Raw genomic sequence first — 16,256 nt, 5'->3', positions numbered from 1 at the left:
TAAAGAAGTAGAGCTTTTTCTTTTCTTATCTGTGAGAGAAGGGATAAAAAGTGAAATAATGGAATAATACATTATGAGCACTAGGGAATGTTGGGCTATCGTTTTTCTCCCTTACCTGATTGGATGGGGTTTGGAGGTCTACTTCAGACTCCAAGCCTAGTAGTATACTGAGTAGCAGGGGCATATTCACATAGTTGTTTTCAGGGCAGATCTGAAATCAGGAGGTGTCAGACCATAGCTAGCAAGTCAGCTATGCTCAATGAGCTGTGAAGAGAAATCCCCTTGGGCACCTGCACTTACATGCAGGCACATAACCCCCAGTCCAGCTTTTCACACCAGTGTTACGACGGGCATCACGTACACATCCGATAGTCTTACATAGGAGAGGATTTTGTGTAACGTCTGTTGACGAAAATAGTCAATCTCTGTAAAATATTTGAAGAGATTTATTCTGAGCCAAATATGAGTGACCACGGCCTGTGACACAGCCCTCAGGAGGTCCTGAGCACGTGCCCAAGGTGGTTGGGGTCCAGCTTGGTTTTATACATTTTAGGGAGACATGAGACATCAATCAAATACATTTAAGAAATACATTGGTTTGGTCCATAAAGGCTGGACAACTCTAAGGAGTGGGTGGGCTTTCAGGCTATAGGTAAATTTAAACATTTTCTGGTTGACAATTGGTTGAGTTTGTCTAAAGACCTGAGATCAAAGAAAGGAATGTATGGGTTAAGATAAGAGCTTGTGGGGACCAAAGTTTTATTATGCAGATGAAGTCTCCAGGCAGCAGGTTCAGAGAGAATAGGTTGTAAAATGTTTCTTATCAGACTTGAACTCCATGTTGATATATAATAGGGCTCATCCCACCCTCACTTCCCCTCATGGCCTGAACCAGTCTTTCAGGATAAATTTTACAGGAGCCTGGGTTGAGAAATTAGTCCGTTGGTTGATATATAATGAATGGGGCACGTCCCACCCTCACTTCCCTTCATGGCCTGAACCAGTGTTTCAGGATAAATTTTACAAGAGCCCTGGTTGACAAATTAGTCCGTTCAGAGGGTTGCCTGGGAAGGCGGGGTGGGCGGGGGGTGGGGCAGGGGGGGGCTTAGAATTTTATTTTTGGTTTACACCTCTCTCCATCCACACACCAACACACACGTCAATTCACCCTCCTGATAATAGCAGAGTGCTTAGGGCACACCAATTTGTTCTTAAATGTTTGAAGATCAACAGGTTATGGTCAGGAAACTTGGGTTCTGGGTAATTTCTATACAAATCAGAAAAGAACTTCCCAGAGGTTCTACCCTTGATCTATCTGGAGCTGGAAGGCTGAAAGCTTACCTTTCCCTAAACATAGGCAATTCTGGGAAAATTTTTCATTAACTCAGAGTTTGAGAGTTCTAAGTTCTGATTCTGACTCTATCTGTTATATCTGTTCATCCAGTCTCTGTCTTCATTTATCCATAGAATGGTAATACCCCAACTCAGAAGAAAAAGGGAACTCATTCAAGCGCTCAGGGGGGAAAAAGATCCCCTGCTGATAAAAGGCATTCAGTGGAAAAAAAAAATTAATTTACTTGCTTTAGGAAATAAGGTGCCTAACTTTAAAGGTATATATGATCTATAAATGATGAATTCATTTCTAATGCCTCAATATCTAAGCCCAAAGTATAGATTTATACAATTGCAGAAGAGTTCTTAACAGCTTTTCCCACAAGGCCCAAAAAGGAAAAGTAATTTCAAGAAGAAATGTAACTCTTGTAATGAGATGATTGTTTTATTATAGTTTCAAAGTAGTAGGTTATTATAATTTAGTTGACTAAGAATCTAAGCCATCCAGGCTGAAACATTGGGAAAGATGGCAAAATTCCTTATCATGTATCAAGCCTGAAACGTGGAATAATTACCAGATTATGAATATAAGCAAAGTTGTAGTTATTTTTTAAGTTAGGCATCTCTAAGTTTATATTCAAGTCAAAAGACTGGTGAAAAAAATCAGATTATAGATGGAATTTTTTTCCATTCACTACTCTTCAGAACATCTTTTGGACAAGACGTGATTTTGTTCCTGTTTTTGAGTGATAAATGTGAAAATACTACACTGAAATATAATGCCCTGAGACTTAAATTCGTAATGCTAGTCAGCCAATGTCTACAAATCTGATCTGTATATCAATAACCAGCAGCAGAGCCTTAATGTTAGTTTCAGTCCCAAAGAAAGAGTGAAGCATCTTCATTCAGTCTGGATGTTGCAACATGATTGTATTGAGCATATCTTTGTTCCCACAAACATCATAAGAAAAATATTGACTGTTTCAGCCAAAGTGCTATGTATTAAAGTCAAAAGATGACAATAACTTAGGCCAACATATAAGATATAATATGGATAGTATTTAGCAAATGTATTAATTAAATTACTTCTTTTTTGTGCACTTAAATGGTTAAGTGTGTGGGGTAATGGCAGAAGGTGGGGCCTTCAAAATAATCCTCAAGGTCAAGGTAGATTTCTGGAGGTATTGGAATTAAGGCAGAGAATGGCTTGGAGAAAACTTAAAAATAATCCAGGATAAAGATGATATTATACCAGAAGGAGTGGGGAATAAGCTGAGGAATAGGAAAGTGGCATGGTAAGTGTTTGAGGTCATTGAGACCAGCCTGGCAAAACATCCAGCAACACTCTCCAGGCCTAGGGAAGGGCTGATAAGAAGCATTCCCTGAAGGAAGGAGCTGCTATGGTTTGAATGTTCCCCCAAAATACATGTTGAAACTTAATCGCCAGTGTGACACTATTAAGAGATGAGGCCTTTTGGAGGTGGTTAAGTCATGAGGGCAGAGGCCTCATGGAAGGGATTAGGGCCATTACAAAAGGGCTTCAGGGAGTGAGTTAGTTTTCTTCCATTCCCCTGTGGGGACACAGCAACAAGGTGCTATCTTGAAATCAGAGATTGGACCCTCACCAGGCAGTGAACCTGCAGATGTCACCTTGATCTTGGACTTCCCAGCCTCCAGAACTCATGTGAACAATAAATTTCTGTTCCTTACAACTTCCCCAGTCTCAGGTATTTTGTTATAGCAGCACAACTGGACTAAGACAGTGGCTACTGTAATGATGGAAACAGAGGCAGGGCCATGTGCTTGTCCCACTATCTATGAGTTTGGACACAAGAGGCCTGCAGTTCTTTCCTACAAAATTCATGGGCAGGTGTGCTTGTGACTCAGGAAAAGGCTCTGAGCCATTTAAGGCTCTATATCTGTATTTTCCAGTGTGGTGGTCATTTGACACATGTGTCGGCCACTCGAAGTGTGGCTAGTCTGAATTAAGATGTGCCATAAGATTAAAATACACATTGGATCTTGAAAACTTTATATACAAAGGGTAAAAGACATCAGTGCAAGTGGGGGGCAATAGAAATGGGAGCAGGGGTGAACTGGTGGAGCCTCTGTGACCACAATCTTGTCCTCCACACCTTCACACTTGACAGATGCAGATATAGCTATGGATAGATATATGTCTTATTCATGGGCTTCCAAAGTAAAATTTCAGTTAAAGAAAGGATCCTGGTTGGGATTTTTTTGTTGTGGTGGTTCTGGTTTTTTTGTTTGTTTTTTGTTTTTTTGTTTTTGAGATGGAGTCTTACTCTGCCACCCAGGCTGGAGTGCAGTGGCATGATCTTGGCTCACTGCAACCCACGCCTCCTGAGATCAAGCAATTCTCCTGCCTTAGCCTCCTGAGTAGCTGGGACTAGAAGGCATGCACCACCACGCCTGGCTAACTTTTGTATTTTTAGTAGAGACGGGGTTTCACCATGTTGGTCAGGCTAGTCTTGAACTCCTGACCCCATGATCCACCCACCTCGGCCTCCCAAAGTGCTAGGATTACAGGCGTGTGAGCCACCATGCCCATCCTCTGTTTTGTTTTTTAATCCTGTTTCTCTTTTTTTTTTTTTTTTTTTTTTTTTTTTGCCTGTAAAGCAATTTCACTGGATGGCATGGCCAAAGCATGATTGACCTCAGACCTCTGTTCAAGTTCACTCTGGCCTCTACTGATCACACAGAGGTGACTGGCTGGTTAGGGGAATTAATATGCTCCCTGTCTTCATTTAGGCAAGCAGATCCCTTTCAGTTTTTTCTTCCCCTTCACTGCTCCCCTATTTGTAACCCCACAAACATCTGCTGCTCTTTCTCAGAAGAGGATTTTGCCTCAGACCAAGTGTGTGGACCATGGATGTAAACTTATTTTCTTTATGAAAATAACACACACAAAACATTCACTGGCCTTGGGTCTCCAACAATGCCCTCCTCTGTGGCGGATGGCCTGTTATTATTATGTGTTGCTACATCAAAGACTGTTAACATTTTCGCCTTCACTAAACTGAGCAATCATGTTTTATCATTACGATACGCTGTCAGCGCCAGTTTCTCAACCCCAGGAGGCTGGGTCCAACTGTGTTACCGAGGGATGCAAAGTTATAAGGTAAACATGCACGCAAAGCATTCATAAACCCCCTCAAGACTTGTTTCACGTCTAACACTAAAGAATTAATCTAACGTTCTCAGCATCTCCTAGTAGGTTCAGACTGTACCACTTCTACATATAAGAAGTTCCTTTAGACAACAAAGTGCATCATAACGTACTTTATCTTTACAATTGAATATTAACTGAACTGATTTTAAAGATCTAGAATTTGGGGAAAAAATAATCATAGGTAACATATTACTAAGTGTTTTGTTCTGTGCTAAGCACTGCTGTAAGTGATTTACATGCATTAACTCACTTAAATCCTCACAGCCACATCGATCTATAAGTAAGTACTTTTTTATTAGCTTAATTTAAAGATGAGAAAACAGAAATACAGATGGGGTAAATAATTTGCCCAAGGTCACAAAGCTAGAAAGCAGCAGACTCAACACTTAAACCCAGACAATCTGGCACCAGAGCATCTGCTTTTAACCATTTTGTGTTATTTCATTCACTCTTGTTGTGATTTTATAAACTTCTATCATGTCCCCCTCAGTCTCCAGACTGCAGTATATTTTTAATTGCCTCTTCATAAGAATTTGCTGTTTTTTTCTTTTGTTTTCTTCTGAACTTTTCTAAGTCCATTATGACGTGAATCTCCATGTGGTCTCACTCTTACAACCGCAGCCTCCACATTGGGGAATGGATCCAGACCTCCACTTTATTTCCAGAACAGTCTCAAATATTGACCTAAATTGTGTCAATGGCTTGGTTGCTACTGCAGATTGGACTGGTAAATTCAAGGAAGAGCCTATGACACTTCTATTAGCAAAACCATGTCTTGTTTGCCGTCCCATCCCTAGCAGGTGGCCCAGGAGCTAGCACATAGTTTGAACTCATTAAGCTTCAGTTCAGTGAGTGCGTGACTGAATGAATGAATGAACTGAGAATGTTTTTTAAACATACTGTCTTTGTCCATTCAGACTGCTATAACAAAATATCATAAACTGAATGGCTTACGAACAACAGAAATTTATTTCTCACAGTTCTGGAGGCTGAAAGTCCAAGATCAAGGTGCCAGCATGATCGGGTTCTGGTAAGGACTCTCTTGTGGGTTACAGACTACTAACTTCTGGCTGTGTCCTCACATGGTGGAAAGTGTGAGGGTTCTCTCTAGGGCCTCTTTTATAAGAGCACTAATCCCATTCATGAGGGTTCTGCCCCCATTATCACCTTGGGCCTTAGGATTTCAACATATGAATTTTAGGGGGACACAAATATTCAGGTTGTAGCAAGAATGTACCTTTGAATTATTCATTTTTCTAGAGGCACACCCTGGTCCATCTGATGATAGCTTTCTAGCTACTGGTTTGGCCTTCGGTAATAGCTGGAAACTTAGAAACCTCCAAAGTCCCTAAATTCACTACTCTTTTGAATTATTTATGCAGATATTAACCAAGTGTCTATCTCTGGGGAGCTACATTGTTTACACATCACTTGTTTTGTTTTGTTGTGATCATATTTCCCTCTTTACAGTTTAACTCCATTTATTTCCCATAGAATTTAGAAAATATCAACATCTTTCTCATTATAATCCATCTCATTATACTCCATACCGTACTTGATTTTTGTTTTGGTCAATGCTCTTTGCAATTACGATTGTCTTCAATGCTTAGAAAAAATTCCTCTTCTTGTTCACTGAGTTTCAGGAGGATGAAGGTATCTTCCTTTTCTCGTTCAACATCTTCCTTCTTGTAATTCTCAAAGGCATGCATTTCCTGGTGTTTATCTCCCTGACAGACGGATTGTCCAGTGTTTATTTTCTCTAGCATGTGACTGATGCCAATAAATAGCTTTCTTCAGAAAGGCATTTAATCAAGGACCTGAGCCTGGACATCAGTGAGTTCTTCGTCTTCCTGGTGGTTGTGCTCTGAAAGGAAATGCCACTACTGATTCTGGGTTAGGTGGGGAGCAGCACCCCGAGAAGTCCTGTTTCTAATGCTCTGTGAATGGGCCCAAGTCCACCTGGATTTCACACCCAGGGGGAGGGTTCAGTGTTTTCCCTGGTCTAGCTGGTAAATAAAGCAAACACTTTGTAATTATACTCATGACCAGCAAGGGCCAAGAATGTACAAACATGGTGGATGAAGCCCTTTCTGGGTGAATTTAAGTGTCTATGCTATGCTAAATACTGAGCCCACAGAACCACTCAGGCATATAGTAGGGGTATTCAAATTAATCCAAATCAGGTCAGGTCTACTCAATTCGAGTTATTCAACAGGTAACAGAAAAATCCTTATTGGAAATGGCTAAAATTTTAGTTCAAGTAGAAATGTTAGAAAAGAAGCAAATGTTATTTTTGCCATTAACTTGCAGGTCACAAAAATTTAGAATGCAAGAAAGATAAATAGATTGGATCAGAAAGTAGCCAGAGAGCTGGCGCTGTGCTTCATTCATCTGCCAGTGCTCACCATCACAGGTATGGTGACAGAAAAACTGTGTCATTTTTCTACAGTAGTAAACTAAGATGTATAATTCACAAGGACTCTTAGCTCCTTCATGCTTCAGTTTGCAATTCCTATTCCCAGTAATTAGGAAAACTGAAGCAACTCTATGAACCGCCATTCTAAACCTTAAATTGGATCAATAATAGCAAACAGTCCAATGAAGTGTCTTTTCTATATTCTGCAGAATAGAAATGCCAATAGATTTGGACTCCCTTTTCAACACAGTCCTAATCTTCATGTAATACGAGTCCTCCCGAATATGGATTAGAGGAGTTAAAGGCAGACATTTTAACTCATCAAACTTGCCCAGCATGTTAAAGAAGGACTGAAAGAAATAAGGCAGGCAGGCAAAAAGAACAGTGGGCTGACTGGGTTTTTTGTTTTGTTTTGTTTGCTTTTGTTTTAAAATTTAGTTTGTATTTTGACTCCAGAGTTGGGAAGGGTAACTTTGGGCAGAAAGAAGGCAAGGAGCAGACAAGTAGAGGGTATTTTGCTATTTCCAGAAATTTATAATTTCACAAGCTATTAAATAGAATAGGATCTGGTTACAGAGGGGTTGTTGAATGTTTGCTGGCAAAAAAAAAATGTGATATTACTAAAACTCATTCTGATTGACTTCAGTAGACACTGGGCCCCACCACCTCCTGGGATAGAAAAGAAAGAATAGGGCTGTCTGTGTTGGTGCATGTTAAGGAAGGCTGCACTGGCTTAGACAGGCACCAGCTGATTTTGTACAGTTGAGGGATGTCAAGCACACACCTGGGGCCCCTCTCTTTAAACCCAGGAGAACCTCAAAGACAAGTTCCGCTAGTCCCATGGTATAAGGAGTAGTTTGTGTCTCTCTCTGTGTGGATGCAGAACTTCCACTTTGTATGTTTAAGCTAGTGCAATCTTCCTTTCTGATGGTTAATTCTGTGGCCAACTTGACTGGATCATGGGATGTGTGGTCAAGTGTTATTCTGCTTGTTTCTGTGAAGGTGTTTGTTTCTGCGAGGGTGTTTTTGAATGAGATTAACATGTAAAGGGGTGGACTTTAAGTAAAGCAGATTACCCTCCATAATTTGGGTGGGCCTCATCCAGTCAGTGGAAGGCCTGAATGAACAAAAGACTGACTTCCCCTGAGCAATGGGAATTCTGCCAGTCAGCCTTCAGACTTTAACTGCAACATTGGATCTTTCCTGGCTCTCCAGCCCATTTGCCCACCCTGCAGATTTTGAACTTGCCAGCCTCCATATTGCATGAGCCAATTCCTTAGAATAAATCTCCATATATACACATACACATCCTGTTGGTTCTGTTTCTCTAGAGAATCCTAATACACCCTTTTTCCCCTTTGGTGGACAGAGCAAAGCATAGCCTAAAAGATGAGAATTGTACCAAGTGTCCTGCAATCCTGTCTTGTATTACTAAAAATGTACTGAATTGGGTTCATCTTCATCTTTGAGTAACATAATTTCCATGAGTTTAAAACTACCCTAAAAAGGTGATGAGGATACACTTAATAGATCTAAGATACAATTATTGATGCCAAAGAAAAACAAATCTCCCCCCTATAATTTATTAGGGAAAAATAGAAAATCCCAGTTGAAGTTTCTGGCTTTGGGATTCTAAAGAAATCTGGAGATTGGAATGATAAAAATAAACCTAAGATACAGTTTCTGAGCCTCTGATTTGTGTCCATTCAGCCTGAAGGAAGAAATATATGAATATTTTTACTTTCCCCCAAATGCATATTTAATCTTTTTCTAAACATCCTGAATTTTGAGACTGTCAGGAGTTTCCATAGTAAGAACAGACTGATTTCCCAATTTTATAGCATTTATTAAGAAAGCCATTTTAAATCTCAGTATTAATGTTGACATCTTGTTGAGGTTATTTATTTGTTACTTCTGCTTTCCCAAGTTAATCGACATATGGTTGAATTATAAAATCTCAGCTAAGAGCCTAAGGAGTGGATTTCTCAAGAAGAGTTCACAGTTCACGAAAGCAAATCAGAGATAAAAATGCATGCCATTTTTGCAGCTGCCTTATGTTTTTTGTTTCCCTGGCTCTGTATCAGAGATATGTAGAGTGCTTGACTGTGAATATGTAGTTCTCCATTTCATTCTCCCTCATTTCTAGTAGACTGGAAACCCCCTGCCTGTTAGCCAGACCAGCATTGCTCCAACTCTAAAGGCACACAGATCCCTGGGGGGGCTTGGTTCAGTAGGTTTGGGATGGGACTGGAAATTGTACATTTCCTTGCATGCTTTCCAGCAATTCTGACGCAACTGGACTACATATCACACTATGCTTGTCTAAATCCACACCCTCCAATACAGTAGCCACTAGCCACATGTGGCTATTTGAGCCCTTGAATTGTGGCTTGTCTGAATTAAGATCTAATCTAAGTATAAAATGCATACCAGATTTCCAAGATTCAGTAGGAAAAAATGGACAAAATATTTCATTCATAATTTTTTATTGATTACATGTTAAAATAACATTTTAGATATATTAGGTTAAATAAAAACAGTACTAAAATTAATTTCACCTGTTTCTTGTTATGTTTAAACATGCAGTTACTAGAAGATTTCAAATTACTTATGTTGTTTGCAATTGCCACTTACATTATATTTCTTTTCGATAGTGCTCCTCTAGATCAACAGAGCTGGACTTGGGGAGACTGTGAGGGAGAGTAACTTCTCTGTTCCTTTGGTCATTTTTCACCAGGTACTCGATCCATCTCTTAATCTATCTCCTCTGCTCTTTGGAGCTGCTGTGGAATGATTTATTTCTGCATTCCTCCTCTAGGACCCTTCACGGTTGCTCCCAACACTACTTGGCCATCTAGGGTGCTATCTGTCAGGATATACACCTTCTAGCAAGATATAACCAAAAATGACATGAAAGATCTCTCAAAAATTCATTAATGGGGCTCTCCTTTGTTCCCAAAAAACTTTGTGACACAAACATTGCATTTATAAAGGACCAAGTCTCCTAGGAAACATGGCATGGGCTTTAGAATCAAGTGACCCTGGAGTTTAACTTGATCAACTGATTGATTAGATCATTCAGTAACCTACTCTGTACCTACCTCTTAAGTGCTAGGGATTCAGTAATGAACAAAATGAACATTTTCTCTGCTTTAAAGAGCCTACTGTTTAGAAGAGAAAATGGACATTAAACCAGAAGGCACATTAATAAATATATAATTAAAGAACACAACCCCAACTTCTCTTTTGTCTTGTATAAAAATTCCTTACTCTTTCTGAGCCTCAGTTTATTTTTTGGTAAAATGGGAATAATAACACTGCCTTCCTGAGTATTGTGAGGATTAGAAATAATGATTCTATTTGTGTACTTAGCATAATGTCTGACACAGAGACCAGGTGCTCAATGGATGGTTTTTGGATGGCTAAAACAACGAGCACCCTAATCATATTTACAGTAGCTGGTTAGGTTATTTTTGCATGGCAGATTGTAGGTGAATTTTGACTCCTGATGTAACTCACACTTCTTGAGTATATTTTCTAAATCTATTCTTGGCACATATAAAACATGCAATAAATGTTTCTTGAATCAAACTCTACCTGGAATAGACTTTGGAAGTGTCACAACACAACCCTGCTCATTTTGTGGAAGAGAAAAGACAAAGTTGGAGTGACTTACCCAGAAACATACTTTCAATAGTAGTTTCAGGAAAGAAACTATTTTCAAAAGAAACTATTCCAGGAACATACTTTCATTAATAGTTTCTATTTGCATAAGAAACTTATGCAGGAACATACTTTCAATAATAGTTTCAGAAAAGGAACTATTTTCGAACTACTTTCAAAAACTATTTCAGAAATTAGTCATATCTGCTAGGCATTTGTGGAAGGAGAAGAATTTGTGGCCAAGTGGTCAAAGAAGTGAGGGAAGAGGCCGGGTGCGGTGGCTCACGCCTGTAATCTCAGCACTTTGGGAGGCCGAGGCGGGCGGATCACGAGGTCAGGAGATCGAGACCATCCTGGCTAACACGGTGAAACCCCGTCTCTAATAAAAAATACAAAAAATGAGCCAGGCGAGGTGGCAGGCGCCTGTAGTCCTAGCTACACAGGAGGCTGAGGCAGGAGAATGGTGTGAACCTGGGAGGCAGAGCTTACAGTCAGCCAAGATCGTGCCACTGCACTCCAGCCTGGGTGACAGAGCGAGACTCCGTCTCAAAAACAAAACAAAACTAAACTAAACAAAACAAAACAAAACAAAAAAACAATAAGTGAGGGAAGAACTGGGAGAACAAGGACCTTAGAAATGAGGAAGTTTCAAGAAGAGTAACTGATGTTTGACTAAAAGTCAAACATTGTGAAGAATTTTAGTAGGTGGAAGATGGAAAAAAGATGTGGCCATAACAACTGAGAATCTCACTGAAAGCAGGTTGCAGAAAGGGAGGGAGTTGTCCCCTGAGGGACAGTGGAGGTGAGGAAGTAGAGACAGACTGACAAAGACTCCTCTTTCAAAACGGTGTGTGATAAAGGAAAAGAGAGAGCTAAGGAGCTAGATGCAGTAGCCAGGGGTACCCAGGAGATTTCCTGTTTATTTTTTTCGGAATGGAGGATTTGAGTGTATTGGAGTCTGTGTTGAGGAGTTCATGGAAATGAACTCCTTTCAAGACGTGGAAAGTACAAGGGGGAGACAGTTGTCAGCACCATGTCCTGAATGAAGGAGAATGAATGAATGGGTCAGCAGGACCGGGGGCAATTATTCTATTTTTTATTTTTATTTTTTGAGATGGAGTCTTGCTCTGTCACCCAGGCTGGAGTGCAGTGGCTCAGTCTCAGCTCACTGCAACCTTCACCTCCCAGGTTCGAGTAATTCTCCTGTCCCAGTCTCCCGAGTAGTTGGGATTACAGGTGCATGCCACCACACCTGGCTAATTTTGTATTTTTAGTAGAGACAGGTTTCACCATGTTGGCCAGGCTGGTCTCAAACTCCTGATCTCAAGTGATCCACCTGCTTTGGCTTCTCAAAGTGCTGGGATTACAGACGTGAGCCACCACACCTGGCCAGGGGCATTTATTAGCCTTCAAAATTGAGGAGGCACCTTTGCTTCTGACATGAAATGGAAATGTGAATAAATATTTAGCTATATGTTGAGAGGAGAGAAGGTCAGTTGAAGAGGTGAAGAAGGAGACAAGACCAGCTATGGAGAGTGAAGATGGCATCATATGGGGATGGTCTACCTGAACATCTAGTCCCAACTTTCCTGAGCTCCTACCCTAGACCTGAGCTTCTCAAAGTCAGGGTCCCTTGGGCCAGTGCAGGACTACAGATTATTTGTTGCTGGCTCAAATTCAGAGAAGAAGCTTGTGTTGGAATGCAAGCAAACAACTGATTTTCTTCTTCTCTTTGAAAGAAGCACAGCATTAATTTACCTTCTGGCAGCACTCTGTTTGTCATCACAGTGTCCAGAGCAGGTACTTTCAGGAAACACTGATCCACACAATTTCCTACTGACATATCAATCTCAATACTCCAGAGACATCTCTAACCAACCTGAACTCATCACCTTACTTCCTATACTTTCTTCTGTTTGTTTACTCTTCCTCGGTGAGTTGGTGCCTTCCATCGCCAAGGCATCAAGCCAGAAATATGGAGGAGTATTCTTCTTCACCTGCCTTGACTAATCATTCACCAGCCTAGTTGATATTCTCCCCTACATAGCTCTCAAATCCACCCTCTTCTCTCTATCCTCATTACCACTAATCTAGTCTAGGCCACCTTGAAATTTTGCCTGGATATTGCCAGGCAAATCCAAGCAAGCCTTTCTCTACTCTGCTGCTCCAGTGAGCTGTCAAAAGTCCAAATCTAAACACTTTACTCCACTGGTTGGCCCTTCACTTGTTCCTTATAGCCCACGTAAACACCAGGCATGGCACAGTTAACTCTCCATAAGCCTGGCATTTTGAACAACTGGAATCTGCCCTTTCCTTGGTCTCTGAGGTTTTATGGATGTTGTTTCCTTCATGTAAGATTTTTGGCCTATATTTCTGTTGCCTCGTAGTTCCTTACCACTAAGAATAGACATTTTGTCATTCCAATCACCCAGAACAGTGCCTGGAAAATAGTAGGCATCCAGTACATGTTTGTTGAATGAATACATGAAGCCAACGGATAACTTAGTTGATCTCATACTGAGCAGAGCTGATGAAAGTGGTGTCATTAAATGCTGCCTAATTATGGTCAAGGGGTTCTCAGATCCCAGAGCCTATAGAGAAAGTCATAGAACCCCAACAATGGATGTGGAGTACTGTGGAAGCTGAAAGGCAGGAGAGCCACTACTGAAATGCATCTATTGGTTGTGGCTTCCTTCGCTGAATCTGGTACATTCATGAAAGCATTCCTGGATTACATCAAAATCAGCTGTGGCTGAGATCATCTTTCAAAATGAGAATCTTACCATCCACACACTTTGTCTGCTACTCTTCATTTCTAGGTTTCCCTGGCTTCTCTCTCTTCCATCCCTAATATTTCCATCCCCCTCCCCCATCACCACAAACACCACCACCATTTTGGCTTTTGTCCTTGACTTACCATTTAATTTTTGTCTTTGCATTCCTATAAGATACAACTTGCAAAATTTGGCCACAGACACCAATGTAGCAAAGAGAGTAAAACAGGCCCAGTTCTGACATTCTATCCTGGTCTTTAGAACTTCACCTGCTAGGCTGTCACTTTATGTCAAAAGAATGGTAGATAGGACAGAGAGGGAGTGGGGGTGGGGAAACTAGCACAACCATTTGGAGCTAAATAATAGATTATGGCTGGAAACTCCCGTCTTGATTTGGCCCAAGGGCCACAGCTATATTTGGCTGGCCCCTGATTGACATAATTATTATTGCCAGAAAGTAATTTTAGAAAGAACTTAAAAGGAGGACATGGGTGATTAAACTTCTAATAATAACATTTTTTAAAAGTCTGGGTTAATGAATCTGTAACTTAGGTAAAAGAAAAGAGGCTTCAAGTGTTCAGGGACTAGTACCTGGAACTGAGTTTGGGAAAAAAAAAATTCTGTTGGGGAGTCAAGTAGGGCAAGAATAGATCACATGCCCCTAAGAAATCTTGGGGAAATAGAGAGCGATGTAGCTCATTTTATACTGGAAGTTCTTCTAAAAATCTTGTGAGCAAAATAAAGTTTCACAAAGCAGATAATGTTTTGAATTAATTCACTGAGCATCCCTTATATGCAAGGCACTGTACTAGTCCCTTTGGAATATTCCCATGGGCATGCACAGGGCTGTTGTGAGCATGGGCTTAGGCATTCTGGGTGTTCATAGCCAGTGTCTGCTTTGATTAGGCCAATGTCCAGTCTGATTGGTTGATGCCCTACCAGTTGTTAAATATTTTGAATCTAATAATTTTGAATATCACCTGGTAAGGCAAACTTCCTGTTTTGAAATAGCTTATAGTTTAGATGATGAGGTATGCTTACAAATAATTATAATTCAATGCTATGTCATAACAATTGTCTTTGCAAAGTGCTTTTATACATTTTACCTCATTTGAACTCCACAGCAACTCTGTGGTACATGTTCCTATTCTCATTTTGCAGATTAAAAAAACATGAAGTTCAAGGAGAGAGGCAGTCTTTCACATTTCGTAGAGCAAGAACGTGCCCTGATTTGTCAAAATTTTATCTCCCCTTTAGTGCTCGCCCCACAGTGCCCATGGCTTTCCCTATTTAAAACAGCACATTTATTAATGCAAATAATTATTTTTTGAATTAATTATTGATTTCTAAATACAGATTTTCATACCCAAAATAACCCTATGAAGATTAGCCTTTTAGCCCCATCATCCTGATAGGAAGTTTAACAAGCCTCATTCTGAGAAACAAAGAGTCACAGGGCTCAGTGGATGTACATTTGGGGAAGCATGGAGTTGCCTTTATGTCCTCTTCTAGGCAGTGAGGTATAAAACAAAAAAATACACAACAAAACAAAAAGGCAAGGGCAATGAGAGAGCTGACTGCAGAGGAAAGAACAAAGACAAAAAATAAGCAAGCAAACAAACAACAAACAAAACTTTAAAAATAAAAAGTGCTCCATTATCTGGGTTCAGATCTGCACTCCTGAACAAGCTGTAGCAAGTCACAGTAGCTCAGCACAGAACAATGTTGGTGCTCCTCATACTGGCTCTGAGTAAAATAGGTTAGAAGCTGCTGAAAGGAGTGCTGATGCTTCCAGAAATAAGCCGAGATTTTCTGGGAATTTACTCATGTAGAGCACCATGTTCTCTAAGGGGCCACATACATATATGGCTGCTTTTAAAACACCTCAAGTCTTTGTGTACAGGGCCACATACAACATGCAGGTAGGGCACAGGGAAGAAAACAAAATATCTCCTGAGGGAATGATACCTAGTGTTTATATAATAATTTGTCCAGTGCTTCTGATACAGGAGGATACCCAGATCTAGGCTTTAAGAGCTGGGATCCCTGGTTAATTTGACAGCTTTTCCTCTGTATCTAGCATGCATTTAGCCACGTTCCATCCATTCTACTCCCCTAGAAAGATTTCCTACATGGAAGCATACAGAAAGACTATGTCATAATGGAAAGAGAATTTACAAATTGTTTAATGCACCTTCTCCCTCTTTTTGTAGGAAAGGCAAATGAAACTTACAAAAGTGAAATGACTTCTTCAAGGTGACAAGAGAGGTTGGTTACAAAATCAATACTAGCAATTCTAATTTATGGTTATTGTTGCTAGGCCTTTCTTATTTCATGTGATTTCCATGTTTGAAATAATCTTACTATGAAAAGACTTGTGGAACTAGTAACTCCACTAGGTATTATAGTGTCAGTCACAGAATTAGGCCACCTTATTAGTACCTGCTCACTAGAACATCCTGCCCTCTATATGAGGAGGATTTCTGAAAAGTTTGGCATAAATTCACTTTTGATTATTTAGATTCTGTTTTGCACGTATTCAGGGATCTCTGTGGTGCATCTCTGAAAAGACTCCAGAATAAACTTTTTTTGTGTATGAAGCAAAGAAGCTTGTTACCGGAAATATTTGCTGCCTGATTAATTCTTTTGACAGCTCTAACTGTGCTTATCTTCAGGCTGGCATACCCATATCGCATCGTCATCTGGTTTGTTTTGGTTGCTGATTAATTCACTTTGCTGCAAGAAGTGTATAAATTAAACCTCCATAAGGGCAGGGATATTTGCCTGTTTTGTTCAACCCTGAATGTCTGATACTTAGACAAGGGCTTGGAACATAGGAGGTGCACAGTAAGTATTTACTGACTGAATAAATAAATTG

The sequence above is a fragment of the Pan troglodytes genome, chromosome 1 (assembly GCF_028858775.2).
Source record: "Pan troglodytes isolate AG18354 chromosome 1, NHGRI_mPanTro3-v2.0_pri, whole genome shotgun sequence".
NCBI lineage: Eukaryota > Metazoa > Chordata > Mammalia > Primates > Hominidae > Pan > Pan troglodytes.
This window is presented reverse-complemented; position numbering follows the sequence as displayed.